Source organism: Zosterops lateralis (assembly GCF_965231275.1).
Source record: "Zosterops lateralis genome assembly, chromosome: 8".
Lineage (NCBI taxonomy): Eukaryota > Metazoa > Chordata > Aves > Passeriformes > Zosteropidae > Zosterops > Zosterops lateralis.
The window spans coordinates 7,082,120-7,097,932 of NC_139768.1; the positions used below are offsets into that span (position 1 = coordinate 7,082,120).

Sequence of the window (15,813 nt, forward strand, 5' to 3'; positions counted from 1 at the left end):
CTGACTGCGGGCGGCTTTGCGGGCTGGACGGCCGGGGCTTTTCTGCGCTCCGGCACGGGGCTGACTGCAGTCAGGCTTCTGCTCGGCTGGAACTCTTTGTGCTGAGCCTGGGGGGGGAAAGCGGCCGGCTCCTCTGCCCTCCGCTCTGGCGGCGGGTGACTGCGGGCGGCTCCGCGGGCTGGGTTTTCTCCCCCCCCGCCGGCTCCCAGCCGCGGACGGCGCTGGGAAGGGGCTCCTCTGCAGCGAACCGGGGGGGGGAAGACGGGGCGGCCGGCCCCTTTCCTCTCTCTCTGTCGGTGGCAGAGCCGGCTCTGCCGCGGCCTCCCCGCCCCGTCCCCGACCCGGGACGGGGGGGGTGCGGCGCTCGGGAGCTTCTCCATGGGAACGGGCTCCCCGTTTTTCCAAGGTGGTCTGGGAGGAAGGAAAGCCACGGAGATGGCCCTCCATTGCTACATCATAGGACAAACACCCCAAATTTCATTTTTAACAATTCCCTCCTCTTTGCTTTTGATCAGGTTGTTTAAACCTGCATCAACTTATTTATGGTAATGATTTTTGATTATTTTTGGGGTTTAACTTTACTTGTTCAAGTTTGGACTTTGCTCATATCAATCACAGCTTGGTTTTGTTTTGTCATTTTTTGCTTAATTTTGGGGTCTTTCTTTGAGGTGCTTTTGGTATTAAAAGGAATCCAAATTTGGGCTATATTTTTGACTACTAGGGACTGTTTGTAGCCTATTTTTTTAATCAAAATAATAACCAAATTTTTATTGAGAGGTTTGCCTAGCTAAAACCATTCTCTTATAGAGCACTCTCCAGTTAAGCTTTGCTCAAAGGTGGCAGTATTTTTTATGACCAATTGTTTTTTCTCATCCTGACAGGTTGAGAGTTGCGGATCAGCAAAGCAAGTGTGGTTTGGGTTGATATAAACTCTTATTGAGGACTTTGAGCTCTTCTCATCATTGATGAGGGAATGCCTCTCTGAACCAGCTCCTCTCATGGGGCTACTCATCACCCAGACTATCATGAGTCTTTCCAAGAGTCCAGTGTGAACTAGTTTCATTTTTCTAATCTCACCTGGGCTTGCCTCTTGGTTCTAGGAGCTCTCTGGGTTCAGTTTTCAGAGTTTCTCTTGCACTTTCACACTTGGCTGTTAACTTTTAGGTAGCCTTTTTGGGTTGTGCTCTATGAGAGATTTTTAAATTTTTGTAGTAATTTTCCCAATAATTTATACTAATTCAAAACAACAAACAATCCCACAGCTTTTGTGATTGATATGCGCTTTCAGTCACAACATTACAATAATAACAACAACAAACTTTTAACAACAATATCACAACCACTAATACAAACAGTAAAAAAACTTCTATGCAATATGTAGTCTGGGTGTTTTTTTTTTTTTTTTTTTTTTTTTTTTGAAAGTCATTTTTGAAGAGTTTGAATATAAAACAACAGTCTATGGGGGATGATGTTTTGAAAGGTTTGTGCTGGACAGGATGTTTGGAGGTGGTGTTGCTGGTCTTTTCACTCTGGTCTTTAGCAGCACCTGGAAAGGACTTATATTTTGGGGTTAATGGAGTGATATTTGAATTAAGGGGAGGAGTTTGGGGATTTTGGTTTTTTTTCTTGGTAACCTCCTGGGTTAGAGGGTTAACAAGAATAGAAGTTTAAACATTTCTTTAAGGGGAAGCTCTTATGTTAAATTTGGGCCAGGTTTTAATTTACAGAAGAGCTAGAAGCAAACAAACAGCTGAGCCAATTTAGCTGTGTTTCCTCTATTAATTTGGTTTTTATAATTTTGCAAGTCATACATTTTATGACTTTTTAAGTTTCATCATCTTTTTCATTTAATATACTTTCTAATATATCTTTTTCTCTTTTGATTGCCTCATCAAATGATACTTTTTGGCAATCTTTTCTGAGGTGCCCTATTTCTTCACAATAAAAACACCTCCGATCTTCTCCTTGCTTTTTAGGAGTTACCCAGGGTGGTAAATTTCTTTGCCCTCTGACTGGCTTTCTATCCTCTCGGTGGGGTGAACTCTGGTTAGATACACTTTCTCTAGCCACAGCTACCATGATTTTTCCCTTCATGATGGTTTTTTCTTCGTCCCTCCTTAAATAGACTTTTAAGGCTTCCCTTAACAAGTCATTTATTCCTCTATCTTGCCAGTCTTCTAACTTTTCTAATTTTCTTCTAATATCTGGCCAGGACTTTGTAACAAACTGTGTTTTAAGTAACACCTGGCCTTCAGGGCTTTCTGGGTCAATATTAGAATATCTTTGTAAATTTTGTTTTATTTTGCTCAGCCAAGTGGCTGGGGTTTCATCTTTTCCTTGCATATTATCAAATGCAAGTTTTGAGTTAATGCTTCTGGGGACTGATTCTTTAATTCCTTTGATTATCAAATTTCGATAATCATCCATATTCCTCCTGTCTTCTTCCCTATTTGGGTTCCACTTTGGATCACTTACTGGCAGTTTATGTTCACCTGAGGGCCCTATTCTATTCTCCTTTTCCCAAATCTTTATCCCTGCTGTTCGAATCATCCTTATCTCTTCGGGGCTAAATAAAATTCTGAATATAGAATTCATTTCCCCCCATGTGAAGGTATTGGGACCTAGGAACTGATCTACCTGTTCAGCCACCCCCACTGGATCTTCTACTAAGTTTCTTAGCTCCTTTTTGAAGTTCCTGACCTCTGAGGCTGTCAGAGGGGCATTTACAAATCCCACCCCTCCAGCAACTCCGCCCATTGGAACCTCTCTCAAGGGAAAAAGCTTAGCTTTAGATCTGGTGTTATAAGAATGTCCCTCTGGATTATTTTCAGGGGGACGCTCTATGCTTGGGGTGGGCAAATTTGGTTCCCAGTTTGCAGGTGGGGCTGGAACCATGGATGGTAAGGGAGAAAAGACATAGCTACTGTTGGGGGAAACTGGGGGTACTTCTGTTGTATAGAAGGGGTTAGTACTGGATGGGGGAAGACTCACTGGAGGGCTGGTTAGGGAGGGGGCAAAGGTATTGGTAGAGGGAGGAATAGGGGAATTAGTTTGGGGGATTTGAGGGTGGCTTGGGGCTGAAGGTAGGGGGGAAACAGGGGTTACAGTTTGGGGAAGTTGGAAGGGGTTTCCAGGGGGAACCTGGGGCATATCCGGATATGCGGGAGGGGGAGGTAAGTAATTAAGTGGATCCCAGATGGGGCCATTTTCTTCATTATCACTTCTTTCTTTTTTCCCCTGTAACTTACAGATCTTTATGTTGTCTCTATTTCTGTTTTGTTTTTCCCAACAAGCAGCATACTGCATTTGTTCTGCTTCTTTATCACCTTGGGCTCTCAGATGTTGATTTAACTGGGCACACATCCAAGGGTCTGTTGTTCCGTGCCATGGCCATTCTCCAGGTAAACCCAGAGTAGGCCATACTTCTATACAATAATGGATCATTTTGATCCTATCTAAATATTTAGTACTTTCCTCCCTGTCCCACTGTTCTAACATCTTTCCTAGTGGGCTCTCTGGAGGGATATGTGGTATTTTTTCTTTTTGTACTTCAGCCTCTCTAGGCCTACTTATCCAAGTACCCATTTCTACTTGGTAAAATTTATTCAAAAATTTTTTCTTTGAAAGCTCTTTCACTCACACGCACTCACTCACACTCACTCGTGAGCTCTGGAAGCAGTTCGTATGACCCGCCCTTAGGGCCCCGACCACTGCCACAGCCAGCCCCCGGTACCCGTCAATGGCCTCAGCACCCCTGGTGCTTCCGTCACCACCCCAGCCGGTACCCTCTTTCACTCCTGCGCGTCCGGCGTATCCCCGTAAGCAGCCGGTCAACCTGGGCCCAGGGTTCCAGTCACTACTTCTGCCAGGACACACACACACAGTATGCGACTCACTCACTCGCCCTATCGTTAAGTTCCTCGCACGTTGGAACTCCCCTAACTTTCACTCACTGCACCCGGTAGCACCGGCCTTAGATACCCCCGACCAGCTTTACCTCTCCGTGTCCGGTAGCATAGAACTCCTGCCTACCCCCGCCCAACACGACACACTCAAGCCCGGTAGCGTATCTAATCCGACCCCCGCCCAATGCACTCTTCACACCCGGTAGCGTGCTCCCCTTTGAGCACCCCCGCCCAGTGTGACCGTCCTGTACCCCGTCAGTTACCTCGGCCTGGCCACCCCTCCCTTGGGAGCAGCCCCTGGTAACCTCGGCCAGTACCTCTTTCTCTCCCCACACCCCTGCAGGTCCCTGGGAGCAGCCCCTAGCCACCCTTTCTCCTGCGTCGGTGTGGTGTGTGCCTCACACACTTGTCCCTGGCCTCCCCGCACACTTGAGGTGACCTGGGTGGTTTGCCCCTACAGGTTTAGGGGAAATCCACAGTACCACTCACTCTCTGACGTGCCACTCACACTCTATTCAGCCTCCGCACGTCCGGAGGGGGGTCCCCTACACCCCTGGAGACGCCTCGTTCACTCTGTTTCCTCTCGCTTCCTCCTGTTCCTGACCACTCCTCTCGCGAAGATGTGGAAATGCAGTACTGAGGAGTCCTCACTCGCGGCGGGGGTCCGAGCTGCCGGCCCCCGTCTCACTCACACACACACTCGCACGTCTCCCGCTCCCGCCACCGAGTTTTATACTTACCCGGTGCTCCTCAACGGCGCCCCCTTGTGGCTGCTGTGTGTCCCTCGAGGCTGGCGTGCGTTGTCCTCGCTGGTTGTCCCTCGAGGCTGGCGTGCGTTGTCTTCTTTGGTCCAGGAGGCCAGCTGTCCAGGAGGTCCAAGGTGGGCGGCGCCTTCCCGTCTCGGTCCTCTTCTGGGCGTGGCCAATCCCGGACGAGCCCCCAGTTGTTATGAATAAAAATGGGCGGAGAAAATATTAATCTCCATAAACGCCTTTATTAATCAGCTCTTATTAATATTTGCCCGAGGGGTTTGGTCGCCGAGGAGGAGGAGGGCTTTATCAGCTCTGCTGCGTGCAATTTAACAGAGCTGGAGGACTGGCCCTCGCTTGGGGAGCAACCCCAAAGTCCTGCTAGTTCTTTGTTTTCTCCTGTGGTCTCATCTCCGGTTTGGTCTTTTTAGCTTACGGCTAGTAAGCAAAACCGGAGAAATTAGCTCTTCTGATTCTCTAGGGTCCACACGGCTGAGTATTAGTTTTTATCCGTTTTAATTTTACTTGGTTTTTATTTGATAAGGGTTTTTTTATGTTAGATTTCATCCCGGGACGCTTTCGGAGTTTTTAATTTGCATGCGGGATCACCGGGGCGGGGGCTTGGAGCTCTTTGCGGCCATGGGGTAGTCTTTGCCGCAGAAATGGCGTCTCAGTTTCATGCTGCTTCACAGCGGCGGCAGTGTTGTGGGGGTTTGGACTGGGACTTGTGCGGTGGGGAGGTGGAACGTGGTGGGTGTGGGATTTTTCTCTTGAAGTGGGGCAGCGGTCTGGCCGGCTCGGGGGCGCTTCATCTGGCCGAGGCGGCTGACCGCGTGGCGGCTGCGGGTGGATGGGCGGCCGGGGCTCTTTTCTCTGCTCCGGCACGGGGAACGGCTGGGGCTTGGGGAGAGGCTTTTCCGTGCTCCGGCACAGGGAACGGCTGGGGCTTGTGGAAAGGCTGCTCCGCGGCTGCGGGTGGGGGCGGCCGGGGTTTCTCCGCGCTGGACCGGCGGCGCCTGACTGCGGGCGGCTTTGCGGGCTGGACGGCCGGGGCTTTTCTGCGCTCCGGCACGGGGCTGACTGCAGTCAGGCTTCTGCTCGGCTGGAACTCTTTGTGCTGAGCCTGGGGGGGGAAAGCGGCCGGCTCCTCTGCCCTCCGCTCTGGCGGCGGGTGACTGCGGGCGGCTCCGCGGGCTGGGTTTTCTCCCCCCCCGCCGGCTCCCAGCCGCGGACGGCGCTGGGAAGGGGCTCCTCTGCAGCGAACCGGGGGGGGGAAGACGGGGCGGCCGGCCCCTTTCCTCTCTCTCTGTCGGTGGCAGAGCCGGCTCTGCCGCGGCCTCCCCGCCCCGTCCCCGACCCGGGACGGGGGGGGTGCGGCGCTCGGGAGCTTCTCCATGGGAACGGGCTCCCCGTTTTTCCAAGGTGGTCTGGGAGGAAGGAAAGCCACGGAGATGGCCCTCCATTGCTACATCATAGGACAAACACCCCAAATTTCATTTTTAACACTGCGATCGCTCCCTCCATGAAATGCCCTGTGCATTCCTGCCATCCCGGGACCATGGGCAGCCCCCCGCAGGGACAGGAGGGCTCACAGAGCAAGGAGCTTTTGGCTTTCCAGCCCAGCTCAGGCTTCTCGCAAGCAGAAGTTGGTACCTTCCAGCTCAGTCTGGAGAAGCGAGAGGCCCCCATCATAAATGTACAAGGCCGGATGCGAATGGAGATGTCAGAAGGGAGACCAAGCGGTGAAGAGGTGTGAAGACTCAGATTTTCTCCCACCCTGTAAAAACACGGTTGCCAGTGTAGGGTGAGGGGCATCTGCAATCTGAGCTGGGCGGGGCTGGAGGGGGGAAGCCGTGGAGGAGGCTTGAGGCTCCTGCTCTTTCCTGACACTGCGGTTAAAAGGCAGGCTGTGCTTTCCAGAACCCTCCATCTGGCATCTTTCCCAGGTAGTAAATTCTCTTAAAAACTGAACCAGCTTTAATTGTACATTCTGCTTTTCTCTTCACTCCAAAATAATGGCAATAGCATTTATACAGTGCTGCATTGAATACTTACCCGCACTGAGGCCGAGGGACCGATTCTGCTTTCCATTATTCAGGGGCACTGCCTCTGGTGAGGCAGATCAGAGTTTGAACAGTGAGCTGGAGCAATGAACTTCTACTATTCCCTGCTGTTAGACTGTGGGCAAAATAAAAGGCCATAATATATGATGCAGTCAGCCAAGAAAGCAATATTGCTCTGCCATGTGCACAGTCTACACCAAGACAAGTCCAGGATCTCATTTCTAAATTCCCATAGGTACCTCATTTAAACCATCAGCCATAACCTGCTTCTCATTTTCAATACCACTTGGTATTAGAGCTGCAGTGAACTGCTGGTGAGAGATTCTAATTCCTGCAAACAAGCCCCCGTAGGCTTGCAAGGAAAACAGAGAGTTCCCCTCTTGGTTGCCTGCTAGGTTCCCATCTGGCTGTTTTAACTTTGCTATTGCTTTTAAATGTGCCTGTTTCTGCACACGAAGCTTTCAGCTCTACCTCAAGAGACTCCTGGGTTCTCTTAGCGTCAGATTCTGACCAAAGTGTAGAGACACAGACTGGGTCTTCTTAACAAAAAGGAAGATCATATTTCACATTGCAGTATCTAAAACATTAATTCCACTAACATGATCATTTCCTTGTGAAACACACTTCTTTCCATCTGGAATTTTCCATCAGGAGGACAAAGAGCCATAGTGTTACGCACTAGATGAGAGAAAAGAGGAAGGAGTGTAAAAGATGAGTGCAGAGATGCTTGCTGAGAGAAAAGTGAAGAAAAAACAGAGTAGACAGCATTTTCAAATGCATCAAGAGGCTGCTTTTTTTTTTTTTTTTTTTTTTTTTTCCCCTTCCACATGAATTACATTCTGACCTCATGCTTTGGAATTTTGAACCATTTCATTTGTCAGGTTTTTGGTACAGGGAATTTAGGATGTTTTGCTGCAGGAGCTTTCTGTATCATGTTATTGTTAGGTAGTGTTTGTGCTATTGTAGTAACCACAGGCCCTGCTGTGCCTGAGGCTCTCAATAATCCCATGTAAGGACTTGTTACTGAAAGACACCTATCCCCATCCAGGCTATCAGCATAACCACAGGCAGAACCAGGAAGGTGCTGGCAAAACGGAAAGAGGAAAGATCATTGGGGTCCAGCTAATGCCCTGTCAGAGTCTTCTTGGGTCTCCAGACATTCATTTAATTTCTCTACAGCTCAGTTCCATCTTGAAGAGACAAGGGAACAGCCATGGCAAAATGGCAGAAAGGCCTTTTTACAGAAGCCAAAACTTGGGCTAGGCAAATAGGTGGCTATTCAGTCTGTGCTCATTTTTAGTGAAATAAAACATATTTTTCTCAACCAGGAACAAGCCATTTAATCTTGTTTTAATGTTTTAAAATATTTTATGCGATGGAGGAGAACAAATTCCAAAGCAAAGTAACTGAATAGAAACATGGAAGTGGTATTTTTTTTTTTTAAATAACAAAATTAACTATTTCATATCTACAATATCAGAATGTTTTCATTTTTACCCTCAAAACTTTGCTGAGTTTTTCCCACTGGAATCTGCAAATGCAACACAAATCTGTTAAATGCTTTAGCCAGCTCAAGTCACTGTGGGTTTGTGTGGGCTTTTTCTTTTTTTTTTCTTTCTTTTTTTTTCCCCAGAGATGTTCAAAAGAAAATGGCAATTGTTTCCACCATAGAGAAAGGAAGGGAAAAAAAGAAACCCCAAACCAAAAACAAAACCAAAAAACTTTGCAGACTGTAGTATTCAAGTGTCTGGACAATATTGCGGAGATACAAAGCTCCTCTAAGTTGTTGTAGACAAGTTTCTGGCATGACTGGGTCCCTCAGGAGCTGCAAGCAAACAGCATGAAGTCACCCACAGCTTTTCCTGGGTGCTCCTTGCAGCCAGGCAATACCACCCACAGCCACTTCCAGCCCAGACCTCCAGGGCAACTCCTGGATCACTGTGGAAACCCAGGCTCCACAGCCCAGACAGGGATCCAAGCTGGCCCTGGCCATTTGGGCTGTACCCCAGTGCTCCAGGTGTTTGGAGCAGAATGGCAAGACAGTTTTAAAGATTGTGTGCTACCTTGTATTTTGTGGATTGTCATTAAAATCTCTGTCCAGCCTCAAAAGTCTCCCATAGGTTGAATTTTTTTTTGTTTCTGTTGTTTTATTTTTAAGCAGGAAAAAAAATAGGAGAGAAAGGTAGAAAGAAAGAAATGCTAATGAGATGGCTACTGTTTATAAGAAAAGTAATCCTATCCAACCTGCATGATCTAGATCTCTAGAAAATGTTAGTGACCTTGTAAGACAGGAATTTTCCCCTCAGGTGCAGAGATTCCTGCCCTCCTGCTGCCACTGACTGTTTCCAGCTAGAGCAGCTTCTGGGAGCCACCCAGAGGGAGAAGCTTAGAGAAATGTATTCAGTGGCAGCACTTTTGCTGCCTCTGCAGTATCTTAAAGTAGAAGGTGGGGGAAACCTTCACCAAAGTCCCTGGCCTTCAATTAAAAATTCATATTGCTTTCCTCATTAGTCCAATCATCTGCTGTAGCTATTTCCAAGCTTACCCTGAAGGCCCTGCAGAGCAATCCAATTTCAATGCAGCACGGGCGGGAGCGGCGTTCCTGGGAGGAGCCTTGTGTCGATACAAGGAGCTCACTTGTCTGTCATTAGGCATCTGAATAAAACAATGTTGGCACGCTTTTTGGAAAGAGGATTTCTCTATGAAAGGGAGCTCTGTTACAAACACTTCCCTGGCTGCAAAGGCCAGAGTCACCTGTGAAGTGTCACTGGCACCAAAATGACTCAATTCTGGGAGAACTTCCTCAAAGTCAGGTCTTGAACAAGAGGCCACACAATCTAATTATCTTTGCTCATCATCTCCATTACTGTAACTAACTGAGAGGCTACAATAGAAGTTTAAAGCAGCAGGGTCTAGGAGAAGTGAAAGTTTGGTATCCATCTGCTCCACAACTTCAGCCCTTAAGCATTTGCAGCAACTCAGTCAGACACACTCCTTGAAAATGAGCCTGTGGTCTTATGAATCTCCTGATGTAGAAGCTGTATTATCTTATTCTTGATTTTCTTTTACTGCTTCAGCTTAACGTTCTGTGTCGGTGCAAGTACAAACAGGTCATCATGAAGGTGCTGGCAGTAGCTCTTGAGCACAGTGCATGACTTTCACAAGGCAGTAAAACTTGTAGGGCAATGCACATTATCTGTTTCTGTGCTATTCTTCATGCTAATCTGGGCTAGGATTGCACAACATACTCCTTTACCAAAGCTCTTGATCTTATATTATCTGTCCTGAAAATTTTGTAGGCTTTTATCTCTATATTTCTGTCTACTTCCCTGCAGTTCTTTTCTTCCATCATCAGAAGTAAAACCAGTCATTTTTTTTTCCTATGTCTCCCATCATTTTTATTGTGCTTTTCATATCTTGTTTATTAAGTAGTTACCCTAGGGAGACCTTTTTCTTATTGGAATATACAAAAAGTTTTAGCTACACTTAACATTAGTGGGGAGGAGGAGGGAGGAAAGGGCAAAGGAAGCAAATTTAGATTGAGGTCACAGAAGTATATGTGTATGTTCAGTAACATGCCTCACATCAACTCCACTTCTTTTTCTGTAAGCAAAAATATATTCTCCCTTGTTTTCTGCTTATTCCCCAAATCAATTTACACTGTTAAAAATTGACAAAGTTGTTGTTTTAGGAGCAGCATCCATACGGTTGCTGCTGCTGTGGGGCAGGGAACAGACCAGATGACTCTGAAGGTCCCATCTGCACTTGTTTTCTAAAATTGCTGAGAAAATAAACCCAAACTTTAGAATTAGGCATTCAGGCATTACAGTGAAAGCTGATGCCATATCAGAATAAACACCATTTACCTACTTTGGGGAGAATTCTAGTGTGCATTCCACATTGATTATGACTCTAGTAAGAGCAAGCAACCAAATAAAGTTCATGAATATTTTCAGGGGGCAAGAACAGCAATTCGGGATAATGAGATCCAGGCAGGAGAAATGTTCCTAAAGTCTCAGACAAGGGACTGCTTCGATATCTTGCTTTTGACTGAGCTTTGCTTCCAGCTGAACCATCTGGCCTGGGCTTACTGGGTCTAAACCAGTAAACAGCATTGCAAAAGGGTTGCCTGTATTCCACAGCATGATTTGTGAGGGTTCACAGGTCTGTGATCTCACAGACCTGTGAGGGAGCCCTAGATGGGATTCTCCACAGGACAACAATGCCAGAACCTTTAGCTCTATAATTTCAAAAATACTCTTTTTTCTCACATCCTGGGTAAGTACCCTGCCCCTCAGACAAGAGAAATGGTCCCTCTCTGAAGGGAAGTAGCTATCACATTATTTATACAAAGTGGAACAGCTCCCAGAGGAGAGATTGACACAGACAGGCACAAGAATACCAGTATAGCTAATTGTCCAGTGATATTCAACTGAGAGAGAACAAACTAGTTCAAATCCTACCAATTTCTCTTTCTATACATACAGACATATATATGTTTATATATGCATGTGAAAATCCTTTCCTATGTATACATGTATGTATGCGTGTAGGTGTGTTTAAATACATCACTATAAATGAAATAAAAGTGTATGTACACACTGTTTTCGTGTGTGTACACATACACCATACAGATGGCTCTCACATACACATCCTAAGATTTTCACCTTGGCCCTAGAAGCTTTGTAAGTATAAGTCAGTTTAATGATGCATTCAAAAACTTATGGTTTTAACTAATTAGAATTGAATGTACACAAATACTCTGGTAGCTCTTCAACAAAAAGAAATTATATCTGTGCCTACAAGGTTCATCCAGTCTGCATTCAGGTGGTGCAGGTGTTCTTTACCAATAGTGTTACTTGACAAGAAATTAAATCACATTATCTTATGCTGCTTTTTCTCAGGGGAGAAATCACATGTCTGTAGAGTCCTACTCCTGAGTCAGTCCTGCTCTCTGGATGCTTTTAGCAACACCTGCAGGCCCTGCTGCACAGACTAGTTCTAATAATGTAATCCTATTTGGAGGGTAATGAACAGGTCTACTTTCTAGGGAATAGTATTTCTGTATGAAAATTTCCTTTCAATTCATTTCAGAATAACTGTCTCTGATGCAGCCTGAGCTCAGGCAAGGGAGCAGCAAGATGCTTCACACAAGAGACTCTTCATCTCTAACACGCAGCACTTCCTATGAAACTCCATCACTATCAGACCTCCAGCAGCTCCTGTGGCTCAGAGCAGGCTCTGATAGTCACGTGGACGAAGTCTGGCCAAATATCTTCCTGGGAGATGCGTAAGAACATATGCTCCTATTGTTAAGCTGTTCTCAGTCCCTGGGAGGAGGAGGAGGAGGAGGAGGAGGAGGAAGGGGTGTGGTACACTGGGGAGCAGATTTTGGGTCTTCAGAAATGTTTTAGTGACATAGGCTTCCAAAACTGATGATGTAAAGACCTTGAATGTCAAGAAAAATACGACATGCAAAATGGTGATTTACCCATAGTGTGTCTGGCTTGGTTTTTCATATTCTTTGAGCCATCAGTGATTTGGCAAGGTAAAAATTATTTGTACTCTAGACTAAAGTCCTCAAAGAACCTATACGAAATTTATGTCAATTCTGAGGTGTATTATGGGGCCTGGACAGTGTGCTCTAAGGCAGCAGACAGGAGGCCAGGAGCCATAGCCCTCAAATAGGGGTAGCAAGATGAAGACCCAGAAGGATGAGGACCCAGATGAATTGTACAATAGTCACATCTTGACATTCCAAATCCAAGCTTTCTTTCAAAGATGATAAAACTGAAAATATCTAACAGGAATTTTCATGCAAATACCTTATTTTTGGGACCAATAATATTTATTGCTATTTCCTTCCAATTGGATTACTGCAGATTACCTAGATCATTAGCTCATTTTCCCCAGCTCCTCCTCCTCATGAATATATCAGTTAATGTTCAGAATTTTGTAGAATGCCAATAGTCCTAGGAAGTGGGGTTCACCACACTGGTAAACACAATGCATCCACTTCAGGAGCAAGATGTTGCTACATTTGTGCGAGTTCTCACTCTTGAGACCAGGCACACTCTCAATGAGAGATTAGCTCTAAAAGTTCCTAAACAAATATTTAAGGAAATGTTGACCACTTCATACAGTAAGCCACGTTCCCAGGAATTAACTGCTGGGAGGCATTTGCTTAACTGACAGTATCCCACTGGCAAGTCTGTGCTCCTGCTGCTCTCCACATCTCCATATCACATTTTTCATGCACAAAGCACTACGTTCTTCTTGAAATTTGCTCCTCTGTAAGCAGGATGCAGTTCCTGCATCCTTCTGTAGTGGGAGCAGGCACTTACTTTAAACCATGCTACTTTTGCAGAATCTTAGGAGCGTTGCCAATGTGCCCTTCATGTCTTTCAACAGGTGGGCTGCTCGGAGCAAAACTATACTTAAAGGCCTCAGCATTACTCATATCCTTAATGCAGCAGATGGACCATATAGCATCAACACAGGAGCCAGCTATTATGCAGATCTGCAAATAGAGTACTATGGAGTGGAAGCATTTGATGATCCTTCCTTCGACATAAGTATCTTCTTCTACGATGCTGCCAATTTCATATGCAAGGCCATAAACTCTTCAGGAGGTAAGAGAGAAGCAAAGATAAGCTTTGGGAGGAAATCTCAACACAAGCCAAATGACTTTTCATTGCAGTAACAGGCACTAACAGAGCTCAGAATCAGCATATGGTTCAAGGCAGCACATGCAGAACCACTGAGCAGAGGATGGAGAAGGGTGCCTATGCCATGTGCTGCAGGGAAGGTGGCTCTGCCAGGTCCCCAGGAAGACTGGCTGCCCCCAGCCCAGCATGGTGGAAAGAAGGGCAAGCTCTGGGACCAGAGTGTAGAGGGAAGAGCAGAGGTTATGGCACTGCAGATGCTGCCCCATGGGCCCATCCTGTAGGAATAAGCAGGATCTGTGTGTTTCCACATGTCCCTCCCACCCCTCTCACCCTGACAGGGGCTCCAACTGGGGATCCCGGCCTGCCTGCTGCTCCTGCTCCCTGTGGGAGCAGCAGCACTTTGGTGTTGGCTTGAATGTTTCACATGCTCAAGTACTTCACAGAATTGGAGCTTTATTCAGCCTGTCTATTAAGCTAGAGAAGCAGCAGAAGTTAATGAACTAAGTCAAAAACTACGAGCCTGACCTGCAGCCTGCTGAATTTTTGTCAGCAGAGTTTGGATTATAGCCTAGTTATCATAATTTCCATTTGTTCCAGAGTTTGCTCTGACTCTGACTGGCTACAGGATCTGCTGCTTTCACTGGAGTGCTTTATTAAATCCTCAGTTACAGCTCACACTGGGCTGCTGAGATACAGTAAATTACAACTCCATTTTTACAGGCAGACTATCCCACAGAGTTTGTGGGACTTGCCAGTGATCACAGTCAGGGCTGGGCCAAATTTCTCTGCCAAAACTTGTTTTTTTCCACAGAAAACTATACTAACAAGTTTAGTCACAGAAAGCTTCTCCCTCCACAGAAAATTTCCATTATTTCAATCTTAGATGCAGGAGGTCAGTATGAAATACCACCTTGCCTGAGAGGTGATCTTCCTGAAAGCATGAAGATCCACTAATTGTCACCATTGCTTTCTTAACTAATTTCTACTATTTATTTTTTCTCCTCCCTTTGTCTTTTCTGCTTTAGAGATGCTAAAGCACACTCACCTTGCTGTGCCTTTTTGTTTGTGCAGGTAAGGTGCTCGTTCACTGTGCCATGGGAGTGAGCCGCTCAGCAACTTTAGTGCTTGCCTTTTTAATGATCCGTGAAAACTTGACACTTGTGGATGCTCTGAAGGCAGTGAGTGCTCACAGAAACATCTGCCCGAATTTGGGGTTCCTCAGGCAGCTCCGGGACTTGGACATTAAACTGAATGAAGAGAGGAAAAGAACCAGAGCATGTGCTACCAAAGGCCTGTAAGACAGTATTGCTGAAAGAGGACAAAACCACACTTGAGTTGCCTGTATCTCTTATAGGTGAACTGCATTTATAAATTTAAGACACAAGTTTATGAGACACCAGGACGCATGTTATTAATAAAAATAGATTTTGCTTGATCTTTCCAGTTTGCAAAGCCTTCCTAGATTTATATTTATGATTGGTTGTATACTCTATCCTTCACTCTCCACCTTAAAACACTGCTGTCTGCCAGTTTAAGAGAAAAAAAAAAAAAAAAGAAAGAAAGAAAAAAGAGAAAGAGATCAGGTTCCACTTCAGAAATAGCTGTGTTTCAGCAACTAGTGAAGCTCATATCACTTTATGAAGTGTTAGGCTATTTGAGGTGAAAGATGCCATATTATTTATGCTACAGTAATGCTTAGAAGTTTTCTTATGAACCCGCCCCACACCCCTTCACTCCCTGTATCTCAGAGGGTTTGTATTTTGAGACTTGAATCTGGCTCTGGTTAGTTTTTGCTTTTACAATTGGTGGAGCTCCTGAGTTGGGGTAAGAGGCTGTTTAAAGGCAGAGCAGCTGGGAAACAACATAAGCCACTCTAAGAAATTATTCCAGGTATCTCTACAAGTTTTTCCTTTTGGCTGCTCATCAGAGCTTTTTTCCTCCATGAAAATACATTTCCTTGAGAGGGCATTCAAATATTGTTAATCTTCCGTACTAAAAATCATCCAGGAAATGCTGCAGAAAATGCTTCTAAAGAAGTTGGGTTCCCAGCTCAGGCTTGTGCAGGAAAATATTTGACAGCGTTCAATGTATCCCAAATTTGTTTGGCAGTTCAAAATTACAAAACTTGGGATTTTCTTTCTCAAAAATTAAAGGTTATTAACATTACAACATCATATTCTGTGGCATTTGCTTTTGCGAGGTAGACTGAAGTGAAAACTGAAGACACACAGGAATGGCAAGGGAGGTGTTGACAGGCATCAGGCTTTCATCTTTGTGTCTCTGGGCCACCATAAGAGCACTCAATAGCTACTGTCATCTGATGGATCAGTGCTGCCTGGAAACTATGTGAAGCACATCTGGCTTTTGGTTCCCAGCGGACCAGCATTTGCAGCACAAAGCCAGCTCCAGAGCCAGCTGGGGATGGCAG

At 45.9% G+C, this 15,813-nt stretch overlaps 1 pseudogene across 1 annotated transcript in view; it reads left to right on the plus strand.

The window, feature by feature from the left end:
- LOC310912270 (dual specificity protein phosphatase 13B-like) overlaps nucleotides 1–15,350 on the plus strand; it is a 34,219-nt pseudogene extending 18,869 nt beyond the window's left edge. Inside the window, exons 3-5 of the transcript XR_014592754.1 lie at nucleotides 11,812–12,007; nucleotides 13,129–13,349; nucleotides 14,457–15,350. The product of XR_014592754.1 is annotated as a dual specificity protein phosphatase 13B-like (transcript). The remainder of the gene's footprint in view (nucleotides 1–11,811; nucleotides 12,008–13,128; nucleotides 13,350–14,456) is intronic.
- The last annotated feature ends 463 nt before the right edge of the window (nucleotides 15,351–15,813 follow it).